Raw genomic sequence first — 13,973 nt, 5'->3', positions numbered from 1 at the left:
ATTGTTAAATTAGATGTCATCACTAATACACAGCGAATAATATTCCAGTTAATTGTTAAATTAGATGTCATCACAAATGCACAGGGATAATATTCCAGTTAATTGTTAAATTAGATATCTTCACTAATACACAGGGGATAATATTCCAGTCAATTGTTAAATTAGATTTCATCACAAATACACAGGGATATTATTCCAGTTAATTGTTAAATTAGATGTCATCACTATTACACAGGTGATAATATTCCAGTTAATTGTTAAATTAGATGTCATCACTAATACACAGGGGATAATATTCCAGTTAATTGTTAAATTGGATGTCATCACTAATACACATGGGATAATATTCCAGTTAATTGTTAAATTAGATGTCATCACTAATACACAGGGGATAATATTTCAGTTAACTGTTAAATTAGATGTCATCACAAATACACAGGGATAATATTCCAGTTAATTGTTAAATTAGATGTCATCACTAATGCACAGTGGATAATATTCCAGTTAATTGTTAAATTAGATATCATCACTAATACACAGGGGATAATATTCCAGTTAATTGTTATATTAGATATCATCACTAATACACAGGGGATAATATTCCAGTTAATTGTTATATTAGATATCATCAGTAATACACAGGGGATAATATTCCAGTTAATTGTTAAATTAGATGTCATCACAAATACACAGGGATAATATTCCAGTTAATTGTTAAATTAGATGTCATCACTAATACACAGGTTGTAATATTCCAGTTAATTGTTAAATTAGATATCATCACTAATACACAGGTGATAATATTCCAGTTAATTGTTAAATTAGATATCATCACTAATACACAGGTGATAATATTCCAGTTAATTGTTAAATTAGATGTCATCACAAATACACAGGGATAATATTCCAGTTAATTGTTAAATTAGATGTCATCACTAATACACAGGTGATAATATTCCAGTTAATTGTTAAATTAGATATCATCAGTAATACACAGGGGATAATATTCCAGTTAATTGTTAAATTAGATGTCATCACAAATACACAGGGATAATATTCCAGTTAATTGTTAAATTAGATGTCATCATTAATACACATCTGATAATATTCCAGTTAATTGTTAAATTAGATGTCATCACAAATACACAGGGATAATATTCCAGTTAATTGTTAAATTAGATGTCATCACTAATACACAGGTGATAATATTCCAGTTAATTGTTAAATTAGATATCATCACTAATACACAGGGGATAATATTCCAGTTAATTGTTAAATTAGATGTCATCACAAATGCACAGGGATAATATTCCAGTTAATTGTTAAATTAGATGTCATCACTAATACACAGGTGATAATATTCCAGTTAATTGTTAAATTAGATGTCATCACTAATACACAGGGGATAATATTCCAGTTAGTTGTTAAATTAGATGTCATCACAAATACAAAGGGATAATATTCCAGTTAATTGTTAAATTAGATGTCATCACTAATACACAGGTGATAATATTCCAGTTAATTGTTAAATTAGATATCATCACTAATACACAGGTGATAATATTCCAGTTAATTGTTAAATTAGATGTCATCACAAATACACAGGGATAATATTCCAGTTAATTGTTAAATTAGATGTCATCACTAATACACAGGTGATAATATTCCGGTTAATTGTTAAATTAGATGTCATCACAAATGCACAGGTGATAATATTCCAGTTAATTGTTAAATTAGATGTCATCACTAACACACAGGGGATAATATTCCAGTTAATTGTTAAATTAGAGTTCATCACTAATACACAGGTGATAATATTCCAGTTAATTGTTAAATTAGATGTCATCACTAATACACAGGTGCTAATATTCCAGTTAATTGCTTTATTAGATGTCATCACTAACACACAGGTGATAATATTCCAGTTAATTGGTAAATTAGATGTCATCAGTAATACACAGGGGATAATACTCCAGTTAATTGTTAAATTAGATATCATCACTAATACACAGGGGATAATATTCCAGTTAATTGTTAAATTTGATGTCATCACTAATACACAGGGGATAATATTCCAGTTAATTGTTAAATTAGATATCATCACTAATACACAGGTGATAATATTCCAGTTAATTGTTAAATTAGATATCTTCACTAATACACAGGGGATAATATTCCAGTTAATTGCTTTATTAGATGTCATCACTAACACACAGGTGATAATATTCCAGTTAATTGGAAAATTAGATGTCATCACTAATACACAGGTGATAATATTCCAGTTAATTGTTAAATTAGATGTCATCAGTAATACACAGTTGACAATATTCCAGTTAATTGTTAAATTAGATATCATCACTAATACACAGGTGATAATATTCCAGTTAATTGTTAAATTAGATATCATCACTAATACACAGGGTGATAATATTCCAGTTAAGTGTTAAATTAGGTATCATCACTAATACACAGGTGATAATATTCCAGTTAATTGTTAAATTAGATATCATCACTAATACACAGGGTGATAATATTCCAGTTAATTGTTAAATTAGATATCATCACTAATACACAGGGTGATAATATTCCAGTTAATTGTTAAATTAGATATCATCACTCATACACAGGTGATAATATTCCAGTTAATTCTTAAATTAGCTATCATCACTAATACACAGGTGATAATATTCCAGTTAATTGTTAAATTAGATATCATCACTAATACACAGGTGATAATATTCCAGTTAATTGTTAAATTAGATATCATCACTAATACACAGGGTGATAATATTCCAGTTAATTGTCAAATTAGATATCATCACTAATACACAGGGTGATAATATTCCAGTTAATTGTTAAATTTGATATCATCACTAATACACAGGTGATAATATTCCAGTTAATTGTTAAATTAGATATAATCACTAATACACAGGTGATAATATTCCAGTTAATTCTTAAATTAGATATCATCACTAATACACAGGTGATAATATTCCAGTTAATTGTTAAATTAGATGTCATCACTAATACACAGGGGATAATATTCCAGTTAATTGTTAAATTAGATATCATCACTAATACACAGGTGATAATATTCCAGTTAATTGTTAAATTAGATTTCATCACTAATACACAGGTGATAATATTCCAGTTAATTGTTAAATTAGATATCATCACTAATACACAGGGGATAATATTCCAGTTAATTGTTAAATTAGATGTCATCACAAATACACAGGTGATAATATTCCAGTTAATTCTTAAATTAGATATCATCACTAATACACAGGTGATAATATTCCAGTTAATTGTTAAATTAGATATCATCACTAATACACAGGTGATAATATTCCAGTTAATTGTTAAATTAGATATCATCACTAATACACAGGTGATAATATTCCAGTTAATTCTTAAATTAGATATCATCACTAATACACAGGTGATAATATTCCAGTTAATTGTTAAATTAGATATCATCACTAATACACAGGTGATAATATTCCAGTTAATTGTTAAATTAGATGTCATCACTAATACACAGGGGATAATATTCCAGTTAATTGTTAAATTAGATATCATCACTAATACACAGGTGATAATATTCCAGTTAATTGTTAAATTAGATATCATCACTAATACACAGGTGATAATATACCAGTTAATTGTTAAATTAGATATCATCACTAATACACAGGTGATAATATTCCAGTTAATTGTTAAATTAGATGTCATCACAAATACACAGGTGATAATATTCCAGTTAATTCTTAAATTAGATATCATCACTAATACACAGGTGATAATATTCCAGTTAATTGTTAAATTAGATGTCATCACGAATACACAGTTGATAATATTCCAGTTAATTGTTAAATTAGATGTCATCACTAATACACAGGTGATAATATTCCAGTTAATTGTTAAATTAGATCTCATCACTAATACACAGGTGATAATATTCCAGTTAATTGTTAAATTAGATGTCATCACTAATACACAGGTGATAATATTCCAGTTAATTGTTAAATTAGATGTCATCACTAATACACAGGTGATAATATTCCAGTTAATTGTTAACTTAGATGTCATCACTAATACACAGGTGATAATATTCCAGTTAATTGTTAAATTAGATATCATCACTAATACACAGGTGATAATATTCCAGTTAATTGTTAAATTAGATATCATCACTAATACACAGGTGATAATATTCCAGTTAATTGTTAAATTAGATGTCATCACTAATACACAGGTGTTAATATTCCAGTTAATTGTTAAATTAGATATCATCACTAATACACAGGGGATAATATTCCAGTTAATTGTTAAATTAGATGTCATCACTAATACACAGGTGATAATATTCCAGTTAATTGTTAAATTAGATGTCATCACTAATACACAGGTGATAATATTCCAGTTAATTGTTAACTTAGATGTCATCACTAATACACAGGTGATAATATTCCAGTTAATTGTTAAATTAGATATCATCACTAATACACAGGTGATAATATTCCAGTTAATTGTTAAATTAGATATCATCACTAATACACAGGTGATAATATTCCAGTTAATTGTTAAATTACATGTCATCACTAATACACAGGTGATAATATTCCAGTTAATTGTTAAATTAGATATCATCTCTAATACACAGGGGATAATATTCCAGTTAATTGTAAAATTAGATGTCATCACTAATACACAGGGGTTAATATTCCAGTTAGTTGTTAAATTAGATGTCATCAGTAATACACAGGTGATAATATTCCAGTTAATTGTTAAATTAGATATCATCACGAATACACAGTTGATAATATTCCAGTTAATTGTTAAATTAGATATCATCTCTAATACACAGGGGATAATATTCCAGTTAATTGTTAAATTAGATGTCATCACTAATACACAGGGGTTAATATTCCAGTTAATTGTTAAATTAGATGTCATCAGTAATACACAGGTGATAATATTCCTGTTAATTGTTAAATTAGATGTCATCACTAATACACAGGTGATAATATTCCAGTTAATTGTTAAATTAGATGTCATCACTAACACACAGGGGATAATATTCCAGTTAATTGTTAAATTAGATGTCATCACTAATACACAGGTGATAATATTCCAGTTAATTGTTAAATTAGATATCATCACTAATACACAGGTGATAATATTCCAGTTAATTGTTAAATTAGATATCATCACTAATACACAGGTGATAATATTCCAGTTAATTGTTAAATTAGATGTCATCACAAATACACAGGTGATAATATTCCAGTTAATTCTTAAATTAGATATCATCACTAATACACAGGTGATAATATTCCAGTTAATTGTTAAATTAGATGTCATCACGAATACACAGTTGATAATATTCCAGTTAATTGTTAAATTAGATCTCATCACTAATACACAGGTGATAATATTCCAGTTAATTGTTAAATTAGATGTCATCACTAATACACAGGTGATAATATTCCAGTTAATTGTTAAATTAGATATCATCACTAATACACAGGGGATAATATTCCAGTTAATTGTTAAATTAGATGTCATCACTAATACACAGGTGATAATATTCCAGTTAATTGTTAAATTAGATGTCATCACTAATACACAGGTGATAATATTCCAGTTAATTGTTAACTTAGATGTCATCACTAATACACAGGTGATAATATTCCAGTTAATTGTTAAATTAGATATCATCACTAATACACAGGTGATAATATTCCAGTTAATTGTTAAATTAGATATCATCACTAATACACAGGTGATAATATTCCAGTTAATTGTTAAATTAGATGTCATCACTAATACACAGGTGATAATATTCCAGTTAATAGTTAAATTAGATATCATCTCTAATACACAGGGGATAATATTCCAGTTAATTGTAAAATTAGATGTCATCACTAATACACAGGGGTTAATATTCCAGTTAGTTGTTAAATTAGATGTCATCAGTAATACACAGGTGATAATATTCCAGTTAATTGTTAAATTAGATATCATCACGAATACACAGTTGATAATATTCCAGTTAATTGTTAAATTAGATATCATCTCTAATACACAGGGGATAATATTCCAGTTAATTGTTAAGTTAGATGTCATCACTAATACACAGGGGTTAATATTCCAGTTAATTGTTAAATTAGATGTCATCAGTAATACACAGGTGATAATATTCCAGTTAATTGTTAAATTAGATGTCATCACTAATACACAGGTGATAATATTCCAGTTAATTGTTAAATTAGATGTCATCACTAACACACAGGGGATAATATTCCAGTTAATTGTTAAATTAGATGTCATCACTAATACACAGGTGATAATATTCCAGTTAATTGTTAAATTAGATATCATCACTAATACACAGGTGATAATATTCCAGTTAATTGTTAAATTAGATATCATCACTAATACACAGGTGATAATATTCCAGTTAATTGTTAAATTAGATGTCATCACAAATACACAGGTGATAATATTCCAGTTAATTCTTAAATTAGATATCATCACTAATACACAGGTGATAATATTCCAGTTAATTGTTAAATTAGATGTCATCACGAATACACAGTTGATAATATTCCAGTTAATTGTTAAATTAGATCTCATCACTAATACACAGGTGATAATATTCCAGTTAATTGTTAAATTAGATGTCATCACTAATACACAGGTGATAATATTCCAGTTAATTGTTAAATTAGATGTCATCACTAATACACAGGTGATAATATTCCAGTTAATTGTTAAATTAGATCTCATCACTAATACACAGGTGATAATATTCCAGTTAATTGTTAAATTAGATGTCATCACTAATACACAGGTGATAATATTCCAGTTAATTGTTAAATTAGATGTCATCACTAATACACAAGTGATAATATTCCAGTTAATTGTTAACTTAGATGTCATCACTAATATACAGGTGATAATATTCCAGTTAATTGTTAAATTAGATATCATCACTAATACACAGGTGATAATATTCCAGTTAATTGTTAAATTAGATATCATCACTAAAACACAGCTGATAATATTCCAGTTAATTGTTAAATTAGATGTCATCACTAATACACAGGTGATAATATTCCAGTTAATTGTTAAATTAGATATCATCACTAATACACAGGGGATAATATTCCAGTTAATTGTTAAATTAGATGTCATCACTAATACACAGGTGATAATATTCCAGTTAATTGTTAAATTAGATGTCATCACTAATACACAGGTGATAATATTCCAGTTAATTGTTAACTTAGATGTCATCACTAATACACAGGTGATAATATTCCAGTTAATTGTTAAATTAGATATCATCACTAATACACAGGTGATAATATTCCAGTTAATTGTTAAATTAGATATCATCACTAATACACAGGTGATAATATTCCAGTTAATTGTTAAATTACATGTCATCACTAATACACAGGTGATAATATTCCAGTTAATTGTTAAATTAGATGTCATCACTAATACACAGGTGATAATATTCCAGTTAATTGTTAAATTAGATATCATCTCTAATACACAGGGGATAATATTCCAGTTAATTGTTAAATTAGATATCATCACGAATACACAGTTGATAATATTCCAGTTAATTGTTAAATTAGATATCATCTCTAATACACAGGGGATAATATTCCAGTTAATTGTTAAATTAGATGTCATCACTAATACACAGGGGTTAATATTCCAGTTAATTGTTAAATTAGATGTCATCAGTAATACACAGGTGATAATATTCCAGTTAATTGTTAAATTAGATGTCATCACTAATACACAGGTGATAATATTCCAGTTAATTGTTAAATTAGATGTCATCACTAATACACAGGGGATAATATTCCAGTTAATTGTTAAATTAGATGTCATCACTAATACACAGGTGATAATATTCCAGTTAATTGTTAAATTAGATATCATCACTAATACACAGGTGATAATATTCCAGTTAATTGTTAAATTAGATGTCATCACTAATACACAGGGGATAATATTCCAGTTAATTGTTAAATTAGATGTCATCACTAATACACAGGGGTTAATATTCCAGTTAATTGTTAAATTAGATGTCATCACTAATACCCAGGTGATAATATTCCCCGTTAAATGTTAAATTACATGTCATCACTAATACACAGGTGATAATATTTTGGTTAATGTGAAATTCGATGTCGTCACTAACATACAGTGTCTAACATCCTCTTTAATTGTTAAATTAGATGTCATCACTAATACACGATCTATAATCTATTTTATTGTTATATTGAACATGATAGCTCATATCGAGTTTTAAACATTTCCGTTAATTGATAAATAAGATGTCTTCACTGACACACACTGTATAATATTCTAGTTAATTGTTAAATTAGATGTCATCTCTGATACACAGTGTGTAATATTCTGGTTCATTGTTAAATTAGATGCCACCACTCACACACACTGGATAATATTCTGTTTCAATGTTAAATTTGATGTCATCACAAATACACTGTGTATAATATTCCGGTTAATTGTTAAATTAGATGTCATCACTAATACACAGGGTGTAATATACTGGTTAATTATTACTTTAGATTCTTCTTCTTCTTTGGCCTCCTTATCTCAAGAGACAATGGATAAGCGCCTGGAGGTGATCAGTGGTTTGTGAAGCAGCGCCTGGAGTGGCTATAAAGGCCAATTCTAGAGTGACAGGCTCTTCCACAGGTGCTGCAGAGAAATTTGTTTGTCGGTGCTGTTACACAGTTGGCTCTCCCCTTGCGCCTCTGTCTTTTTTCCTGCCAACTACTAAGTCTCTTCGACTCACCACACTTTAGCCACGTCTTTATGGCTGCTCGCCAGCTCTGGCGAACGCTGGCAACTGACTCCCACGACTTGTGATCAATGTCACAGGACTTCATGTCGCGTTTGCAGACGTCTTTAAAGTGGACACATGGCCGGCTTATGGGTCTGATACTAGTGGCGAGCTCGCTGTACAATGTGTCATTGGGGATCCTGCCATCTTCCATGCGGCTCACATGGCCAAGCCATCTCAAGCGCCGCTGACTCAGTAGTGTGTATAAGCTGGGGATGTTGGCCGACTCGAGGACTTCTGTGTTGGAGATACGGTCCTGCCACCTGATGCCAAGTATTCTCCGGAAGCAGCGAAGATGGAATGAATTGAGACGTCGCTCTTGGCTGACATACGTTGTCCAGGCCTCGCTGCCATAGAGCAAGGTACTGAGGACACAGGCCTGATACACTCGGACTTTTGTGTTCCGTGTCAGTGCGCCGTTTTCCCACTCTATCTTGGCCAGACTGGACATAGCAGTGGAAGACTTTCCCGTGCGCTTGTTGATATCTGCATCTAGAGACAGGTTACTGGTGATAGTTGAGCCGAGGTAGGTGAACTCTTGAACCGCTTCCAGAGCGTGGTCGCTAATATTGATGGATGGAGCATTTCTGACCTCCTGTCCCATGATGTTCGTTTTCTTGAGGCTGATGTTTGGGCCAAATTCATTGCAGGCAGCCGCAAATCACACATACACAGGATATAACCGGTTTAATTGTTAAATTAGATGCCATCACTAATATATAGAGTATAATATCCTGGTTAAGTGTTAAATTAGATGTCATCACTAATACACAGGTGATAATATTCCAGTTAATTGTTAAATTAGATGTCATCACTAATACACAGGTGATAATATTCCAGTTAATTGTTAAATTAGATATCATCACTAATACACAGGTGATAATATTCCAGTTAATTGTTAAATTAGATATCATCACTATTAGACAGGTGATAATATTCCAGTTAATTGTTAAATTAGATGTCATCACTAATACACAGGTGATAATATTCCAGTTAATTGTTAAATTAGATGTCATCACTAATACACAGGTGATAATATTCCAGTTAATTGTTAAATTAGATGTCATCACTAATACACAGGTGATAATATTCCAGTTAATTGTTAAATTAGATATCATCACTAATACACAGGTGATAATATTCCAGTTAATTGTTAAATTAGATATCATCATTAATACACAGGTGATAATATTCCAGTTAATTGTTAAATTAGATATCATCACTAATACACAGGGGATAATATTCCAGTTAATTGTTAAATTAGATATCATCACTAATACACAGGTGATAATATTCCAGTTAATTGTTAAATTAGATGTCATCACTAATACACAGGTGATAATATTCCAGTTAATTGTTAAATTAGATATCATCACTCATACACAGGTGATAATATTCCAGTTAATTGTTAAATTAGATGTCATCACTAATACACAGGTGATAATATTCCAGTTAATTGTTAAATTAGATATCATCACTAATACACAGGTGATAATATTCCAGTTAATTGTTAAATTAGATATCATCACTAATACACAGGTGATAATATTCCAGTTAATTGTTAAATTAGATGTCATCACTAATACACAGGTGATAATATTCCAGTTAATTGTTAAATTAGATATCATCACTAATACACAGGTGATAATATTCCAGTTAATTGTTAAATTAGATGTCATCACTAATACACAGGTGATAATATTCCAGTTAATTGTTAAATTAGATATCATCACTAACACACAGGTGATAATATTCCAGTTAATTGTTAAATTAGATATCATCACTAATACACAGGGGATAATATTCCAGTTAATTGTTAAATTAGACGTCATCACTAATACACAGGGGATAATATTCCAGTAATTGTTAAATTAGATATCATCACTAATACACAGGGGATAATATTCCAGTTAATTGTTAAATTAGATATCATCACTAATACACAGGTGATAATATTCCAGTTAATTGTTAAATTAGATATCATCACTAACACACAGGTGATAATATTCCAGTTAATTGTTAAATTAGATGTCATCACTAATACACAGGGGATAATATTCCAGTTAATTGTTAAATTAGATATCATCACTAATACACAGGGGATGATATTCCAGTTAATTGTTAAATTAGATATCATCACGAATACACAGGTGATAATATTCCAGTTAATTGTTAAATTAGATATCATCACTAATACACAGGTGATAATATTCCAGTTAATTGTTAAATTGGATGTCATCACTAATACACAGGTGATAATATTCCAGTTAATTGTTCAATTAGATATCATCACTAATACACAGGTGATAATATTCCAGTTAATTGTTAAATTAGATATCATCACTACTACACAGGGGATAATATTCCAGTTAATTGTTAAATTAGATATCAAAACTAATGCACAGGGGATAATATTCCAGTTAATTGTTAAATTAGATATCATCGCTAATACACAGGGGATAATATTCCAGTTAATTGTTAAATTAGATATCATCACTAATACACAGGTGATAATATTCCAGTTAATTGTTAAATTAGATATCATCACTAATACACAGGTGATAATATTCCAGTTAATTGTTAAAATAGATATCATCACTAATACACAGGGGATAATATTCCAGTTAATTGTTAAATTAGATATCATCACAAATACACAGGTGATAATATTCCAGTTAATTGTTAAATTAGATGTCATCACTAATACACAGGTGATAATATTCCAGTTAATTGTTAAATTAGATGTCATCACTGATACACAGGTGATAATATTCCAGTTAATTGTTAAATTAGATGTCATCACTAATACACAGGTGATAATATTCCAGTTAATTGTTAAATTAGATATCATCACTAATACACAGGTGATAATATTCCAGTTAATTGTTAAATTAGATATCATCACTAATACACAGGGGATAATATTCCAGTTAATTGTTAAATTAGATATCATCACTAATACACAGGTGATAATATTCCAGTTAATTGTTAAATTAGATATCATCTCTAATACACAGGGGTTAATATTCCAGTTAATTGTTAAATTAGATGTCATCACTAATACACAGGTGATAATATTCCAGTTAATTGTTAAATTAGATATCATCACTAATACACAGGTGATAATATTCCAGTTAATTGTTAAATTAGATGTCATCACTAATACACAGGGGATAATATTCCAGTTAATTGTTAAATTAGATGTCATCACTAATACACAGGGGTTAATATTCCAGTTAATTGTTAAATTAGATGTCATCACTAATACCCAGGTGATAATATTCCCCGTTAAATGTTAAATTACATGTCATCACTAATACACAGGTGATAATATTTTGGTTAATGTGAAATTCGATGTCGTCACTAACATACAGTGTCTAACATCCTCTTTAATTGTTAAATTAGATGTCATCACTAATACACGATCTATAATCTATTTTATTGTTATATTGAACATGATAGCTCATATCGAGTTTTAAACATTTCCGTTAATTGATAAATAAGATGTCTTCACTGACACACACTGTATAATATTCTAGTTAATTGTTAAATTAGATGTCATCTCTGATACACAGTGTGTAATATTCTGGTTCATTGTTAAATTAGATGCCACCACTCACACACACTGGATAATATTCTGTTTCAATGTTAAATTTGATGTCATCACAAATACACTGTGTATAATATTCCGGTTAATTGTTAAATTAGATGTCATCACTAATACACAGGGTGTAATATACTGGTTAATTATTACTTTAGATTCTTCTTCTTCTTTGGCCTCCTTATCTCAAGAGACAATGGATAAGCGCCTGGAGGTGATCAGTGGTTTGTGAAGCAGCGCCTGGAGTGGCTATAAAGGCCAATTCTAGAGTGACAGGCTCTTCCACAGGTGCTGCAGAGAAATTTGTTTGTCGGTGCTGTTACACAGTTGGCTCTCCCCTTGCGCCTCTGTCTTTTTTCCTGCCAACTACTAAGTCTCTTCGACTCACCACACTTTAGCCACGTCTTTATGGCTGCTCGCCAGCTCTGGCGAACGCTGGCAACTGACTCCCACGACTTGTGATCAATGTCACAGGACTTCATGTCGCGTTTGCAGACGTCTTTAAAGTGGACACATGGCCGGCTTATGGGTCTGATACTAGTGGCGAGCTCGCTGTACAATGTGTCATTGGGGATCCTGCCATCTTCCATGCGGCTCACATGGCCAAGCCATCTCAAGCGCCGCTGACTCAGTAGTGTGTATAAGCTGGGGATGTTGGCCGACTCGAGGACTTCTGTGTTGGAGATACGGTCCTGCCACCTGATGCCAAGTATTCTCCGGAAGCAGCGAAGATGGAATGAATTGAGACGTCGCTCTTGGCTGACATACGTTGTCCAGGCCTCGCTGCCATAGAGCAAGGTACTGAGGACACAGGCCTGATACACTCGGACTTTTGTGTTCCGTGTCAGTGCGCCGTTTTCCCACTCTATCTTGGCCAGACTGGACATAGCAGTGGAAGACTTTCCCGTGCGCTTGTTGATATCTGCATCTAGAGACAGGTTACTGGTGATAGTTGAGCCGAGGTAGGTGAACTCTTGAACCGCTTCCAGAGCGTGGTCGCTAATATTGATGGATGGAGCATTTCTGACCTCCTGTCCCATGATGTTCGTTTTCTTGAGGCTGATGTTTCGGCCAAATTCATTGCAGGCAGCCGCAAATCACACATACACAGGATATAACCGTTTTAATTGTTAAATTAGATGCCATCACTAATATATAGAGTATAATATCCTGGTTAAGTGTTAAATTAGATGTCATCACTAATACACAGGTGATAATATTCCAGTTAATTGTTAAATTAGATGTCATCACTAATACACAGGTGATAATATTCCAGTTAATTGTTAAATTAGATATCATCACTAATACACAGGTGATAATATTCCAGTTAATTGTTAAATTAGATATCATCACTATTAGACAGGTGATAATATTCCAGTTAATTGTTAAATTAGATGTCATCACTAATACACAGGTGATAATATTCCAGTTAATTGTTAAATTAGATGTCATCACTAATACACAGGTGAT

The sequence above is a fragment of the Heterodontus francisci genome, unplaced genomic scaffold (genome assembly GCF_036365525.1).
Source record: "Heterodontus francisci isolate sHetFra1 unplaced genomic scaffold, sHetFra1.hap1 HAP1_SCAFFOLD_73, whole genome shotgun sequence".
Taxonomy (NCBI): domain Eukaryota; kingdom Metazoa; phylum Chordata; class Chondrichthyes; order Heterodontiformes; family Heterodontidae; genus Heterodontus; species Heterodontus francisci.
This window is presented reverse-complemented; position numbering follows the sequence as displayed.